We start from the raw sequence: 17,924 nt of genomic DNA, 5'->3' as shown, positions 1-17,924 counted from the left end.
GCGGTATACGTGGAACTTTCTCTTTGCCGCTGAAGCACGCTCTTCATTTCAGCCGAGTTAGCGCACGTCCGGGATAATCTTGGGTAAAATATCAAGAATAAGGGCTCTCGCACGCAGAGGTAGAGCATATCATTATGCGTAATTTCACGCGTAAACTTTCTCATCAGCCGACTTTCCTCGTTCACTCCTCTTTACATGCAAACTGCTCGGCCAAAGAAATGCTAGGTAGTACTCTTTTTGTTCCTTGGGAATATATTGTTACAGATATTAAACGCGGGGACCACCCCCGCGATCATCGGGGCATCATTATTGCAGTCGCATTCGTTTTCATTTAGACGCGACAAGAAGATTCAACCCGGAAATTAAGGGTGCACTGCTGTTACGCGGTGAAACACATCGGGCAGGTAGTACGGTGAGAACATTTTTCATGCGCTAGTATTCAGTGCACGAAACAACTCGGTATGTCTCTCTCTCTCTCTCTCTCTCTTTCTGCCTTCTCTTTCTTCCCTTTATAATGCGAAACTACCAACAATGCCGTATGCATTGAGACCGCGACTCACCGTGTAAAACAATTGGGCAACGGCGCGTTTTGTTCTCATACCCGACATAAACATTCATTTGTATTGTCGGACCCTCGTGCTGCGGCAAGAGTTCAGGAAGATTTGTCGCTACCCGCAAGTCACCAATCGCAATGAAGACGGCAGGAAAATGAACCGTTTCTCAATCGAAACGATCGGAAAGAGTGCAAAAACTGGGTCGGAAAGAAAGCGCGCGACGTGTCGTCTCGTATATTCTTTAATATCTGTTTTCCAGCCAAAAGACTCGCGCGCCGCACAAATAACCTGCCGAAAAACCGACTGACTAATTTTCGTCTGGCGATTTTCCGAAAATATTTTTCGCAGCTGCGCCCGCACCGCGCCAAGAGCCGTGACAGTGAATGACGTTTCTCACTCGGAAATCTTTATCTCTTTATCGTCGCTGATAATGCACAGAAAAAAGATTCGGGTAACTGAACTAGACGAAAAACTCGCTAACGAGAAAAATATCTCTGTTACCAAAAACATTAGTCTGAGCATTCAGAGTCAGTTGAGATTAAAAGTCAGTTGAGATAATTGAGAACAAGTGGCTGAGTAAAAACCTTCTGCAGGAATCCCTCTATTCCTACACTGAAAAAAGAATTTGCTCGATGAAACCAAAATGTGGTTAAAATGTTTGGTAAAATGAGAACCAAATGTTTGGTAATTACAATAGAAAAATTTAATTGCTGCTATTTTCTTTTGCTTGCTGACTAAGTAAATATATTACTGAGAAAATAAGGCGAAATAACGGCAATTAAATTTTTTGATTACAATATTATCAAATATTTGATTAATCCTGTTTTAACCAAATTCTAGTTTCGTCAATCAAAATTTTTTTAATGCATACAAAAAATTCTTTTTGTATTTAAAACTAAAATATTTGGTACATACGATTTGGAGTTGGCATTACTATGTGTTTCATTTGCATCAGGATGTATTAGTAAGAAAGCGAAACAAACAATAACATTTTTCGTTGCGATTGGTCGATCCCATTTTAATCAGATTTCGATGTTTTTCGTTTGTCGACAACAAAACCCATTTTTTCAGTATACCGAGTTTTTCATCTGGTCTTCGAGTAACTAGGGATATATTCCGTACACGTTTACCGACGACTGTCGGTTCGGTACGTGCACGGAAAAAAAGGTTTGGTTGAATTAACCAAATATCTGGTCGAATATGAACGATCCAGAAATTCTGATTGAAGTAACCCGAATTCTATTTAAGTCAACTAAACATCTTATTAACTTAAACAGAATTCGGATTATTTCAATCGGAATTTCTGGATCGTTCATAATCGATCAGATATTTAGTTAATTCAATCAAATCTTTTTTTCCGTGTGTCATTGCACAAATATGATTATATCATAAAATAACGACCGGCATACCGAATCGGCAGTTGTCAGCAAACGTGCACGGAACAGCCACCGTGTGATCCCCAAAGTAAGAGAAAATGCAGTTAGACTAACGGAATGATTTCTCCGTGTAGACAGCGTCCGGGTGAGAACTTCGTGACGACAGGAGCGACGAATTCAACATAATCGCGGTGTCTCATTAACTTTGCGAAACAATAATTCACGGTGGGAAGTTAACGATTGTTCCGGGAATGCGACGAGATGTATATATGCCCGTGGAGAAATTGGAGAAATTAATACTCGAGATTTAGCGAGCTAACAGGATTTATGACACGGCGTTTATACAATGGACGGGACTGGTTAGGGAGAAGTAGAAAGACGCGAGGTCAGGCGGCAAGGAAAGGAATTTAAGCCCTTAGAATCAGCGTAACATCCTTCACTGCGAGCTTCGAATTCTCGATAAAAATGGAAGCCGATAAGAAAGTCTTTCCGCGATGACTATCTTCGTCGAGGTTACTTATTTCTCCCCGTCAAAAGAAAAAAAATTCGTAAGCACCAAACATCGTGAGAGAAAATAGCATAAGATTTAAAAGTACTAATACCTGAAAAAAAATACTCAAAAGTTTGTGGGATATGAAGTTTATTTCACAAAAATAAACTTTGCATCCCATAAAGTTTGTGTATTTTTTCTCAATGTATCTAATTCTGGACACATTATCATGTGATCTTCAATCTTTTGGAGCACAGTAGTTTTACCTTCAGATCATTTATTAAAACCAAATCGTAGCTTCAAACACAGTGATCTCGCAACAAAACTACCGCTCAGTCTGTACATAGTGACACACTTTACAAATATAAATATAATAGTAAATATATAAAAAATACGGAAATAAAATAGAAAAATTAAAAGGAATAACTCTTGGGTTGTCATTCCAGACTTGTAACATGAATATTTTATTAGAATTTGAATTTTGAAAGTCCTGTGTTTCAAAGATTGTGTTTAAATATTTCAACGAATATATATCCAATACATGTTTCATGTTGAAAGCTTGAATATTTAAATATTAAAACAGTAATAACGAGAATTAGGTACGTGTTCAGGCATTGGTATTTTTAACTTGATTTTCATCGGTTCTCGATTGTCCAATAGAGAGGGAGAGAGAGAGAGAGAGAGGGAAAGGGACAGAGAGAACGGTCCTGAAAGGCGTGTAATTAACGTAACGTCGCTCTTTCGTAATTATCGGCCGGTGCGAGCGAAACACCGTATTAGTTCCGGTTTAGACATGCCCATAAACGAAAATTATCGGATGCGCCAGACCGCTGCAGACAGAGGACGGCTTAATTATGTTACGACGAAATCAATATTCTATTAGTTCGCGTGTGCGTATCAACGTCGAGCTCGTGGGAAATGAGAATCATTTCGCGTTGATGGGACGATAGCAGTGGATGGTGCGTGGGACGTGAATGGTCCACATCGACAAATAGTCAAATAGCTTGTCAGTGTCATAGTTATACATGCGAGCACTCGCGTTCATGTGCGTGAGCGGCCACTTGCGGAGGCACCACAAAGAAATGCTCGACGCGACAGAAGATTCGACTGTCTGTCAATCCTATGATCAATACTCATTATCGAATTTACGCATTCACTGCGGCGATATGTGGGTAGTGAGAATTTCACAAGGAATTTCAGCAAAAATTACTACTGAATTTTGAGGCATAGATCGACATTCTGCATTAATTCTACAGGCTACCCTTTCATGCGTGCTATTTAAGAAACTGGAATATTTTATTAAAAACTGGAATATTTTATTAAAAAGTTTGTCATGTTTTTAACGACATTTACCACGTTCCTTAGCGAGACTGACGGACACGTTATACTGAGAAAAAGATTAGTTGAAAATTTACTTGCGGAATATAAAGATTCTTTCATAGAAACAAACTTTTGTATATCTCAGAAATAAACTTTGTACTCTATAAATGAATTTTCAAGTCTCTTTTCTCAGTATAATACTGACAGTCTATTCCTACAATAAGAGAAACAATCTGAGAAAAAGATTTGTTCTAAATCTAAATTCTTGTTTTAAGCTCTCATAAGAAGCAACGGTTTTAGGAAAATACATACTCTCTCCATTTGAGGGAAAATTTTTCGCAATATGAAAATATGTACAAGTTAATACGTTATCAGTATCTATCGAATAGATATTACTTGTTTTTCAGATATTTTTTCCCTCAATCTATAAATATTGTGAAATTGAAGGGGTTTTATATGTAAAAAACAAAACAAAAAAGAAAAAAGGATACCGCAATATTCTTTCCATGTATAATACGCAAATATCATATTCGCTCGCGCGAAACGCAATTTGTCAAGGGCAGTCGGAGCGCTCGGGAAATAATGCGATCGCGAGACGTAGTTATTAACTCCTTTATCGCGGCTAATATCCAGTTAAAAGCAATTTTCGTAAAACGCGGGATTTTCGGAATAGTGACTTTTCTGGGTTAATCGTCGCCGTAACTGTAAGTTTCCATTATCAAGCTTCCATTTAGGTGAGCGCGCGGTTACGAAAAGGAGAGACTTACGGATACGCGCGTGCTAACACGTATTAATTCGCCGTATCGAAGAGAACGGGCGAACGCGCGCAATTAACTTTACTTGCGCGCTTCAACGGGGGAGGGGAGGGCGAGGAGCAATTTATGAACGTTAATTTATTTTGATATCGTAGTATGCGACGCGTACTCGTCGTGCGGCACAATGGTGCAGGGAAAATACGCGCACCGCCACGTCTGTTTACCTCATCGCGGCCGAAAACGAGCTGTTCGTCGGCAAATGGACGATATACCGTCAATATTTGCGTTCGCGCTGCCAGCGTGGCGAAATGTTAATGCTGATATCGCTGATACGATAATTCGCGATAAACGCATGGGCGACAAAGACCGTCGCTCAAACCGACTGTGATGAATGGCCAACGAGGCGAGAATGAATCGATTAACGGCGATAATGAATGTAGAGAGAGGACCCCGCCGACCGGTCGGCAAGATCGACGAAGACACGAAACGAGCTCATCGCCCCGTCGAATTATCCCGCTTTCTCGGGGGATTTATATCCCGCTCATATCCCGCGAAATCCTACCGACGAAAAGTCGATACAGCCCGGGCGACGATGGATCCCGGACACCTCCCGCGTTTCTCGCGCGGGGAATTTTCCTTCCCCTTTGTTATTTTTTTTTCTTCCTTTATCTCCGCGAGCGAAAGCCGGGGAAGTTTTTGAGAAAAGTTGCGAGAGATCGAAAGGTCCCGCGGGGGCGCTTCGCGAGGATCCCCGGCAAGGACGCCGAATCGCCCGGGGCGCGTAAGTGCAGCTTCTAGTAATTAAACAACATACACAACATACACAAGCCGTGGGGCGGGGGGGAGGGAGGAGGAAAATTTCACTCTCGGCCCTACGACACCGACACGAAGTAAATTTACCCGCGGCAAATAGATGCGCAGTGTAAACGGGAAGGGATTTTTCCACTGGAAAAATTGATCACGACCCTGTATAGCGCAATCATTGTATTCTTCCCTGAAATGCTGTACTTGTAACTGGTGGTTCAGTTATAAATGTAGCACTGCGATCACACAATGAAATCTTGCTGAAAAAGTCAGCCGACAATAGCGATTGTGTTCCTATTTTATTGCTACAGTTTGCAAGCACAGACATGTGCACACAAATCACACTGAAACCGTTAACTCTATCGCCATAAACGCAGAAATCCCACCGGATTTGACGCAACAAAGATGTGTAAAGAAAATCGGGGCTAGAGGCGCTATATTTTAGAATTTCGAGAAGTTTTATAACTTCTCAGGCAACTGAGAAGTTGTGACTGACTGTATAAAAATGATAGAGGCAACCTTCTTCTATATATTAATGCCCGCCATGGCTCTGTTAACTGTATATTTAGTTTTGTAATAATCAAAATACGAACATGCAGTAACAGAGCCATCTTCCCCCAGAGCTCAATTGCCTAGTAGCAGGGTAAAGAAGGCCACGTATAAAATACTACTGTGTCCAAAAAGTAAGACCAGTTTTTATTTATTTCAAAAAATATTTATTTATTCTTCCAAATCTATTTCGTCGCCTTCAAAATAATCCCCTCCCGACACAATACACTTATGCCAACGTATTTTCCAGTCCTCGAAACAAGAATTAAAGTCGCCTTCCGGGATGGCTTTCAGAGCGCGTAGCGATTCACGTTGTATCTCTTCTATCGTCTCAAAACGATTTCCCCGCAGTGGTCTTTTGAGTTTCGGGAATAGCCAGAAGTCACACGGTGCTAAATCAGGCGAATACGGTGGTTGTGGAACGATATGGATCGAATTTTTGGCGAAAAAGTCACGAAGAACGAGTGCAGTAATTGAGATGTTTTGGCACTAGTCGAGATTTTACACGTTTCAGGCCCAAAATATCTTTCAAAATGGTATTGGCAGATCCTTTCGAAATACCAACAGCATCAGCAAGGTCTCTAACAGTCATTCGACGATTAGCAAGCACAAGTTCTTCGATTTTCTTGACGTGTTGTTCATCGGTAGAGGTTGATGGTCGTCCGGAACGCTCTTCGTCTTCAACACTTTCACGACCTTCTTTGAACTGTTTATACCACTTGTAAACATTCCTTTCCGACAAAGCATGGTCCCCGAAGGCTTTCTGCAACATCCTGAACGTTTCTGCACCCGAAATTTCATTCCGCAAACAAAATTTAATGCAACTTCTTTGCTCAATATAATTAGACATTGTAAAAATCGCCGAATGCACTTTTAGCGTCGTACAAAACCAAGCGTAAAGCAAAAAGTAATGAATGTTTTGACATGAAATTTGTCACAGATGTCTGTCACAATGCTGCCAACTTAGAAAAAAAAATATTTATGATGTGCGGTTTACCCGCGCGATTTAAATTGAAAACTGGTCTTACTTTTTGGACACAGTAGTATGTATCCTGATCAGTAGTTCCAGAGTCTTCGCGAGAGGTCTCTACAGCTCTCTTGCCGGCCCTTAATTATGAACCAACTTTACTTCGTTCGCCTATATGCTTTATTTGTCAGTGAAGTATACTTTTTATCGATTCAATCAGAAATATTATTGCTGATTCACTTTCAGCGAGAGAGGACCCTAGTGTACGTCCAGCTGTCGAATAACGGTTTCATGCGTCGTTAAAGATTTAAACGACACTCTCGTATCTTATCTTTATCCCACGTCGGAATTAATATTTCATCGAGGCGTGCGTGTGAAAAGAACCCTCTCCGGGAAGAACCCTCTATGCGAAGAAGAGATCGACATGGAAAGAGAGAGACTGAGAGAAAGGGGGAGAGAGAGGGAGGAAGGGGAGGGAGAGAGAGAGAAATATGGTGGATTTGTTGCGCTCAGGCGTTTCTATTCCTCCGGCGCGCCACGTCGTTCGTCGAGATCTTCTTACTGAAGATCGCACACGGAAGCTCGAACTGCATGTTAATGAAATATTCGAAGACGAGCGGTGGCGGATTCTCTCACGGGGAGCTCCCCGAAAGCGGAAACGCAATCGCGAGTGAGCGCGTGTAAACACACGGAGAAACTATACGTGCGCACACAAAATACATTATAAAATATATTCAAGTAAATGTTACTCGTTTCATGTATCTCAAAAGTTTATACAACTGCAAATCTCTCATCATTTCTCATCATAAAACTTATTTAAAATACATCCCGCATCTCTCTCTCCTAATATCCATCCAGGATTAAATAAATTTGATGCTTATGATACGCGGATATATAAACTTATGAAATAATTGAAACAAGTAACAATTGTTTAAATGCGGTACATATTTCTCTATGTAGATGGGGAAAATTAGTCTTTCGATATTTATTCGCGAAAATAGGCGGCGGCGACTGCGAGACGGCGGGAATTCTCGCAAAGAGAGGATTCGTCTCTATGCGCGAACGATACGAGTCTCTTCTAAATATTAGAATAATACGGGACATGCTTGTGTAAACTTTGTAGTGTATAGGGAACGCGCCAGCTGTGAAATAATGTGCTGGAGACGAGAGAGTAGAAAGATAGAGAGAGGTCGTAAAACGTTCGTAAACTCTGTTATCTGCCACGGTGGGAAAATGTATAAAGTCGAGGCAGTTAATCACACTCATCTCTTGCCTTAATTCCGTGACTGGTAGCATCTGCCCGCAAAGGAGGGAGGTGCAGCCTCCAGTACATATGTAGTTAGCATTTCATTGTACATATTTATCGCGGACAGTAATGCTGCTGTCATGAAAAGATGACAAATAAAATTCTGCAAACACTCAACACCTTGAATTTTCGTGCTTTTTGTTTTCCACTCGCCGAGCACGCCGGAGCTCGAAGTCGGCCACGTTACACAACTTTCAGATCTGGAACGGAAGATGGAGATTTCGCTGGTTAAATTGAGGAACTCGGCGCGAACAACTGCGCACAGATATGTGAACGGACTATCTCTTCGCGTCGTAATCCCGAGTCATTCGAACGACTGTGTCTCGGTTTCCGACTCGAAGGATTAAGGAGAGCAGTCTAGCGAGTCTGGGAACTTAGCTTCCAGTCGACTCCGCCCGGCCCGAATCGGATACTCCGGTGTGCTGCGTCTGCACCCGCCGGAAACTGCGCCTGCCGTGCGATGACAACAAGCACCATTAAGATTGGAACGAGAGATCATTTTGTTAATTAGTCACTGTGCAACGAGGCGGTTTACCGATCCTCAACGAATCGACAATGCAGTCTCTCGACTAAATTCCGCCTTAAAATTTGACTCGCACAAAACGCGCGGTAATTACTAAAATGCAACCTGCCGAGACTTGATGTCACGAATATCCCCATCTTTTTCTCTTTCCCTCGAATTATCATTGAACTTCTAATTCACGAGCAATAAATCCGACGATTCCGTTGCTACTTGAACGAGTCGAGTAGTGAGAGCGATAGACGCTGATTCGACACGCGACAAACACCGGTTGAATGTACCGACAATGACACGAAATTACTTGCTAACAATGTACTTACGGTACGTCCAGACAATCACACATCGCTATTGTCGACACTCCCGAAATTTATTTACGCGCGAGGTTCACTGTTCGATAGACAAAAGATATGTAGAACGCGGAGCACGCGATTTTATAGTGTGAAGTTTAATGGGTGACTACGCGGGAAAAAAAGTTTGGTTGGACTAATCGACTTTTCGGTGAAATATGTGAGAGAATCTGTTGTATCTTAGCACGGGGAATATACAGTCGAAAGTTTGTCGATTCGTCGAACAACTGCCTTGTCGCACCGTGTGACTAATTAGGAAAATAATTCCTTGTTCCAGATCTAACGGCGCCAGATCCATCGCCGTGCAGCAGATGCAGTTCAGTGGGGCGCAGTTCCGGCGGATGCAGACGCAGCACCGGAGGATCCGGTTCGAGTCGAGCGGGGTCGGCTCGAAGGTAGGTACAATTTACGCTTTCCCCTTTTAGCTCTATCAGCCGAGGTGACGTAGCCGTCAAAATTACTTGAATTATGCGATTGCAAAGAGAGTTAGTGAGTTTCTTCGCGTACTTGTTCGTCAGACCGAGTTTCTAAGAGTTCAACTGACGAAAATTACATTCCTTTGTTTCAGGTCTGGCTGGCGGAACGTGGCTGGTCTTGAGTTTCGGGGTACATTCGGTGAGTGAGAGAAATGTGGATGACAAAAGGCTTCAGGTGTGACAGATATTTGCACAATTTTGCTGGATGCGGTTTAATTGTGGCGCGTATGTTGCAGTTAGTCGTGTAAATCAATAATCATTGGCCAGAAAATCGAACGGCTGTGTGTACTTTCGTAAATCAAGTTCTCGCACAAACCATCCGACAATCGAGACGCGTAATTCACGCCGGCAATTAGTCAGAATGGCAAATGATCTTCCCTAATGTACTCGGGTGAGAGTAGAATGAACTATTGTTTCGGTACAATTACCTCCCAGGCCTAATGTACATGGAGTAACCCGAAGCGTGCGGCAACGTAAACATGGCAATACTTAAACATATTTATAATAAAGTGGAGAAAAACAACATTCGAATTAACGTACATATTTTCGCGATTAATTGAAGACTAAAATTTTTTAGTCAATCTCACACATAACTGCGATTGACTGATTTATGAGAATATTTTTTATCTTTAATTGTCGGACATTTAAAAATCATTGGCAGTACCATGTTTCTCAAGAAACTTGTATAGTTCACAAGAACGGCAGAAAATTTATGTAAAATTCGAGAAATTTCGTGGCAGAATATTACCGCATATTAAATGTCTAACTTAAGAATCTCGCGAGAAGTTGAGTTTTCCTCGAGCAACGCTGAATCGTGAATCCTATTCGAAATACAATTTCGCCATCGTGTTTATGCAGTTTCGTGCGACATCCCGTACCTAGAGAACACGCAGATACAGTGGTGATTATTCGGCGCGCATATTTAAGGGCTGATACAATATCGCGAAACTCGCATCCCTTTACGAGGCGTCCCTCGTCGCGAAGCCGGGCGCAATAACATTTCCATATCCGCGACATTAGCACTAAAATATCGCAGTTATCATGAAAACACGAATTTACCTGTGTTTTACATTACGAAGACCATTAAACTCGCTAAGCCCGCCTCGCGATAAATTTGCGCGCCGTTTACGGATATATGCACAACTTCCCAAATTTGTGAATACATAATATTTGATCCGACGGGAAATAGCGGAACTTTCTGGGGGAATATTAAGTCCCTTGTCAACGCTCGTTTTTATGGTAAGACCGAGTACAATGTTGACCAGAGCGTTAGTAATATTAAAGTAAGAACAATAATATAATACAGAAATATTGGATTTTCGTGCACGTCTACATGGAGAGAATATTACAAATTTTTTCAAATAAATTTTTAATTTTACTATGTTTCTATGATGATGTGCAGAAGTAGACTATCAGTAAAGTCTATCTTGCTAAGGAACATAATAAATTTTGTGAGAAACATAGCACATTTTTTAATCATGTGAAAACCACGTGCTCAAAGAAGTTTCGTGTGATAAAATATTCAATTTTTTAAAATTTATTTAAACTGTTGTGTTTTTTAAACTCATAGCAGATATAAATTAAATATATGTTGTATTCTATATTTCTCAAGATTCTTCCGAAAGAATAGCAATAAAGAGGAAAGAAATCTGGATTATACTTATTTCAAAAGGAGAAAACCCCGCCCTAGAAGGAATTGCGCAGTTATTTTAAATCACCACCGAAGAGGGTTGACAGGACATTTCAGCTCCCAAAAAAGAAGCAACACATATGAAATGAAAATACAGGGATAAATTACTGAAGGATGTTGATCTATTGCTCGGTTACAAAGTTTTACATAGCAATTTTTACTATGAAATCCTCTCCCTGTATTCTACGCACACAGTCGCGACAAAGAACAATCTATTTTTTAACGAGATATCAGTCAGAGTACACGCAGAGTCAACATCATCCGCGGCTTTATTAGAATTCACCACAAAGCGACCCTGGATGCCCGGAGGGATGAACTTTTAAGTATTCCGCGAGCAAGTGCAATACGTACGCTTGCGCGTGTACTATTTCCGGTCTAGATAATTTGCGTCCCCGTGAAAATAGTTTCCCCGGGAAAACGCGGATAATTAAGAGCGGTCGCGCGCTCGTTGATCCTTCAATTCGGTTTTAATTAGACACACGGTTTCCGTCAAACCTCCATGGTCGATCACGCAAATGTTTGCGCAGATAAAATGCGATTTTGCGACAGAGAAGTTCCCGAATCGAGATTTTCATTCTACTTTCGACCTCAATATTCCATTCGACGTCTATCTTGATACTCTGAAGTCCATATCAATTTTTTTTTTTATTTTATTTAACCTATTAACTTCATCGAGAGATCCTGTCATCATTTAGGCTCGTATTAATAGTCCTTACTTAACATTTGTCCTACGTGAAATACTGAAATCTGAATTTAAAGTTAGATGAGTCTTCTTATTTGAATTATCTAACGCATACATGACATTACATTTGCAATCGCGATTCAGCTGAGAAACTCAGGTCTAACTCTAAATTAAGATCTGAGTGTATGAAGCAAATTTCATGTAACGTCTATTAATATGAACCTTAGGCTTATACTAACAGTTGTCATCTGAAATTTGTCTCAAGTGAGATACTCAGATTTTTATTCAGAATTACATATAAATTTTTCAATTAAACTATATGAAATATATGACATTCATATCTTTAATCGCATTCCATCTAGAAATTTCCAACTTTGAATAATATATGAAAAATTCAACTCTGAATTCAAATCTGAGTATCTCAACTGAGACAGGTTTCAAGCAATTATTATTAATCAGATCTCAGAGGTGTTAAAAGTAAGATTTCAGTTTCTGCATGTATCAAGCACACACAAGATCCTCCCGACTACAGTACAGATGTCAGGAAGTTCAGCTCGAAAGTGGGGCTCAAAATTCGACTTCGGGGAGAGAGTTTGTCGCGACGATGAGACGAATCTCCGCGTTCCTCGTACCTCTTCCGCCGTCTCTATTGCATTTTGCTGATTTGCTGACTGTCGCATTTTTGTCGGTCGTAAGCGCAAACTTTCACGATTAATTGTAAGCGCGCGCGCGCGCGCGCGTCCACATCCGCACCTGCACGTTTGTTCCGGAGTGCCTTTTACAACTCTCAACGATTGTGTGTTGTCTCGTGGACACGCAACCGCGCGAACTTCTTGTGATTTACGTTCACCAGGATTAATTATACACGCGAAGCGAGCTGAAGTGAACTCTATATAAATACACGTAAATCCGAGCGGTAAAACAGCCCATTGTGTCGACGATCTCATGGTAGAGCAGTAATCTATACACGAATGAAACAATATACGACGCTCACTGCGATATTCAGTGAATTCACGAGCGAGAGGCAGAGACAGAGGAGATTCATTCTTTCAGTGCCTAATCAAATTGTGCAAAAAAAAAAAAATGCGCCGCGTAATTCGAGGCGATTCTGGGCTCTCGCAAAAAACCCGCCACTCAACGCCTATCCGGCGTTGTAAAAGGAGTTAATCTCGAAATTGAAAAACGTCAGGCTCACACACGCACGCCTCCGCGCTCGAGTCGCACGTTGATTCGATTAACAACTCGCTCAGAAATAATTTCATGCCTTGTTACACACCTTCATTAATCCGGAATTTCGCGCGGACATCTCGCGATATTTCCGACAGGGCCAACGAGCAGGCCCCACCAGCTCATTGTCGCAACGCGTTGAATTCCGCGCGTGAAGAGATCCCGACTGAAAATTTATCCTATTAGGACTCTGATCCTTTCGACTCTGATCCTTTCAATATTCTATTTGACGCCTATTTTGATACTCTTTGAAGTCTATGTATCAATCTTTTTTGATTCTACTTAATCTACTAAATTCGCCGAGAGGTCGTTTTTAGAACTCACAAGTGGCATTTTGTGGGTTTCCTGCCATTTAGAGACGCTAAATAGGACTTCAGTTTCCATGTGTATTACACATACACTGATCCTACAGAATATACAGATGTTAGAAAGTTCAGTAGACTCGGGATGATCAGTTTGACTCCAATCAATTATTTAATCTGCATAGAATGATGTTATCGGAAGTGAAGAGAATACGACCCAATAATCGCTGTTCTTTGATGCGATTGCTAAACAGAATTATTGATTGAGTTATTAATTGATTCCACTTTGTGTCGATTTACATATATTTGAATATTTATGATATTATCGGGTCCTAATGATTACTAGACCTTGATCTACATATATAGTATAGAATGATACTATTATTAAAAAGGTCCTAATTGCTATGCTGCGTCACGTGACTTATCAGGATCCAATAATATCACCTTACATAAATCGGATAACTGATTAGCATCAACCTGATCACTATTAGATAAATTTCTAGTCGGGATCATCGTTCTCCCTTCGGGTTGTTCTTTACGGGATAATTTTATTTCTTTCCTCTTCAGTTTTGATCATTACCGCGATAGTCAGGCGCGCAAAAGTACAGACGGGACAAATCGTCGCGTAGGAGCTGCTTCGAAGAACTCGAAGGCAAAAAAGTGAGCAACTCTCGCGCGAGATATTAAATCAGACAGATGCGCGTGATGGAGGCGGGAAGGTGCGAATACTAATCGCACGTCGTTGACAAAACCGTCTCGCAACGAGTTCTTCAGCCGGGAATCGCGCAGTTTGCTCCCCTTCGCACCCTCGTCGGGCAATCCGTCACGTAACGTCACGTCTTCTTGCCAAAGGGCGAACGCGTTTAGGTGCAAATCGCTATCTATCGTGATTTAACGAGACGTGTATCGATAAACGGGAAACGCGATATCCGGCACAGGAACGCATCCTTATGAGAGCGTGACGCGGCGAAGAGGATGACGTATCGTCTCTCGGGCGGAGGGACAACGGATCAAGGAAGAAGAGCGTTTCGCGCGTCGAGTGTCAGCCCGAGTCAGCCGCCGTCGTCGTCGACGTCGTCATTGTCTCCGTCGGCGGGCCAATTAGACGTAAAAGTGCTCGGAGGAGAGTAAAAGTGCCGCAGCTGCCGGCGCCGTCAACGACTTGAGCGAGGGAGAGAAGTCGCTCGCGAAAAAATCGCCGAGCCCGGCGAGAAGCGGAAGAGCCCGTGAGAAAGAGTGAGTGAGAGAAATGGCCGCCGGTAAGTGGAAGCGAATTGCCAACGAATTAAGCACCCACCGCGATGCACAATGCACGGGCACGATTATCGGGAGGAGACGGATATAGAAGAGGGTTGGTCAGGAACGGGGGGAAGAGGGGGGAAGAGGGGGCCCGCGGCAACAACAACCTTCGCGTATTACCAGTTAGCAAGGTGGCTCGCTTGGAAATTAAACTCCTCTTTCGCTTCTGCACCGCGTCAAAGAGCAACCGCTCGCACGAGTAGTATAACCGCGCTTTGTGCCCGGCACGCGATCGATATTACCGTAATCCAGCACGTGCGCTTCCCGCGAGTCTCCGGCCGCGCCGGTGGCGGTTAAACGCCACTCCACCTTTAGCTCTTCTTAGACCCACGGCCCTGTTAGTCGACACTGCATAGTGCTCTAATCTTTAATTGTCCAGCACCCGCTGCGAGTCGCGACAGCGCAATACAGACGGCTGCTGGCTGGTCTGGCTTGAGTTGTCTGTTTTCACTTGGTGCTCGCGCTTCCTAGCTTGCACCGCGTGTCTCACCGCGCTCTCATGAAACGATATGCGACGTTAAATTAACCTCGCTGCTGTTAAGCCCGTGTCACACTATGGATTGAAGATAGAGGATTGCGGATTGAAGATTGGAACTTGACCAATTGGAGCCAAGCAGGCCAAGACCAAAGTGCATTGATTCGTCGAAATCTAATCGTCAATCCGCAATCCTCCATTTCCAATCCGTGACATGGGCTTTACTGCGAGTCAAATGGTTTGGTAAATTGTGTCAAATAATTGGTAATAAATAGTTTGACTAGATTTGAGGCTTTCACGGCCATTGATACAATGTCTAGGTATAGCTTCCGGAATGGAGCCGTGCCTTGAATCAGCGATATGCTTGATTCAAGACACGGCTCCATTCCGGAAGCTATACCTGGAAATAGTTTGACTATTATCAAAATATTTGGTCATATGGTACATTTATCACATAATGTGATAAGTATTACTTTAGTAAACAAGTAAACAATATAATTTTATTTAACTTATTTTGATTGTTAGTAACAGATGTCAAGAAAGTTATTATAATACTTAGCAAATTATTTAATTGTATTCACTTATGTTCATTAAACAACGTTCGTTTACACGTTTAGTTAAAGCTATTTCATAAAAGCATCTGGAATATTATCAAGATTTGATATGGTTATTACCTTCCCTTCAGTGTATCTACATCCGTTTTTCTGATGACCGATCGATGCAACATAATGATCAAGCAAACGTTTGTAATCTATTCACGTGCATTGGAGATCAAACTTTAACTAAAAGTTGAATCTTTAACCGCGATTCTTCTTTTCCGCTGAGCGAGATTGCATTTCCAGCTCGGCCTCTCTCGAGGAACTCGGCCTCAAACATTCAACGCATTCGCCAAGTCGCATTAAGCTTATTCGGTTACGTCTGCACCTATTCGCATGCATCTTTGAACCGCTGGAGATGCAGTCGTCCTCCTCAGAAAGCGTCGAGCGTAAAAATCGGGAGAGAAGAGACGACCTGCCAATTTCAGTTCGAATCTCCCGCGATTTCGATTCCCGCTGAAAATAGCTCGTGCTGCTTTCGATTTTTCGGCGAGCTTTGGTGCATTCGTGATACCGTCGCGAAATGCGTGTTTCGTTTACGAGACGCGGAGATTAATCCATCGCGACCTGTGGATTGTTCCCATCAGGGAGCGAGGAGGTCTGTAAATCACGCGAAATTTCAATACCTAATTTTGCCGAGTCGGCAGACGCGTTTACGCGCTTTGATTTGACTACGGTTAATCGACTTCCTATTACAAGAGTTTCTACACTGAGGGAAAAAAGTATCTAAGAAATAGTAAAGATTTGTTTAGTGGGTACCCCAACATATTTACTACTATATGTTACTATTTACATATTTATATTAATACTAGCAGAAATAGTAGCAGAGATATTTACCATGTCGTGATTACTTTTGTCCGTTCGTTGAAAGATCGGGAATATTTAGGGACTATATTTTACGAGATTCCCGCGCTCTTCTGTATAATTGTTCTTTCAAACATTAATTAGTCGGCCGAGATCTCGAGAGTTCACTTGTACGCCGAAGAATTGATTGCAATGTCAGCAACGGGCGTATTGACTCAACGGGTGCTCCTTGCCGCACTTGAGTACCAAACGGGCATATCAGATTCACAGTTAAATCTGAATTTAACCCACGACAAGAAATTAGTATCCAACCATGCTCGAAACAGCCAATACTACTGTTTATTTCCTCATTTCGCTCATTTCTATATATATCATTTATTTCCATAAACTTCCTCTTTGATAATACACTCTCTGACCACCTTTTTTTCCCTCCCTCTTTCTCTCTCTCTCTTGGGAGAGAGGATTGAACGTTGCATTAAAGTGGAAGTTAAATCTAATTCCAATTTTCTCGTGGTATACTGAAAACCCAATTAAATAAGAATACGAACGGTCCTTTTGTAAGTTTTCTTTCTCGCAGATTAGAGAAGGAACGCGGATTATTAGAGAAGATACGAGACTCGAGTTCAAGTTCTCGCCATCAGTCGACGAGAATTCTCCTGAACACACACAACGCGGTAGCATTAATCGCGAAATGTTCTGCCAAGTTAAACGACTGTCAGCGTTTGAACTCTTCTCAACATGCTAACGACGCGAGCGACAGGAGAGCGGAAAAACTTGTAATCGAATGTCATTTCCATCGTAGGCCACCATAGAAAATTATCGTAGTCGGCGGGGGGACGACGACGACGACGACGACGACGACGACGACGACGACGACGACGACGACGACGACGACGATCGTGACCTACTTACCGCATTGTGACATTTACCGTAAGCACGCAGCGCGACGTGAAATTACGTCACGTCTATAGTATGGTGCGCTAGCTTAAATACATATCACACGAATAGAATATCGGATATGGGTGCACGATACGTGTTCAGCGACGGTACGACGAGTCGAACAAAATGAATTGTAATTCGCAGTGCGAGCGATAAGTGATGGAATCCTGTTAGAATATAAAAGCTCTCGTCGGATTCTCGTCGACGTGGTTTCCAGGAGCAAGGTACTGAACACTATTCACTTCCGGAGTGCGCTACATTGTATCCTGGATATGGCAGTAACGTAACCGGCGGAAACAGCGCGAAAATTTTCCGACACGCGGCAGGGAATATTCGTGCCGCCTTATTCTCGTATTCTTCGTTCTCAAAAACTGTGTGAAACGGACTCACGACAAACCGGGAACGACAGAGAGAGAGAGAGAGAGAGAGAGAGAGAGAGAGAGAGA

The 17,924-nt window shown here is 42.2% G+C and overlaps 2 protein-coding genes across 2 annotated transcripts in view; one reads left to right on the top strand and one right to left on the bottom strand.

The window, feature by feature from the left end:
• LOC116842286 (midasin) overlaps positions 1-17,924 on the bottom strand; it is a 127,036-nt gene that overhangs the window by 61,597 nt on the left and 47,515 nt on the right. The window lies entirely within an intron of this gene.
• Positions 1-17,924, top strand: part of LOC116842334 — a 72,020-nt gene that overhangs the window by 19,904 nt on the left and 34,192 nt on the right. Inside the window, exons 2-3 of the mRNA XM_032811416.1 lie at positions 9,266-9,383; positions 9,557-9,603. The gene's annotated coding sequence lies outside the window, so the exon portion shown is untranslated. The remainder of the gene's footprint in view (positions 1-9,265; positions 9,384-9,556; positions 9,604-17,924) is intronic.

The sequence above is a fragment of the Odontomachus brunneus genome, unplaced genomic scaffold (genome assembly GCF_010583005.1).
Source record: "Odontomachus brunneus isolate Ranch 3 - 2012 unplaced genomic scaffold, Obru_v1 Obru_scaffold_002, whole genome shotgun sequence".
Taxonomy (NCBI): Eukaryota; Metazoa; Arthropoda; class Insecta; order Hymenoptera; family Formicidae; genus Odontomachus; species Odontomachus brunneus.
Note: the sequence above shows the minus strand (reverse complement) of the source record. Positions and strands in the feature narration are given on the sequence as shown.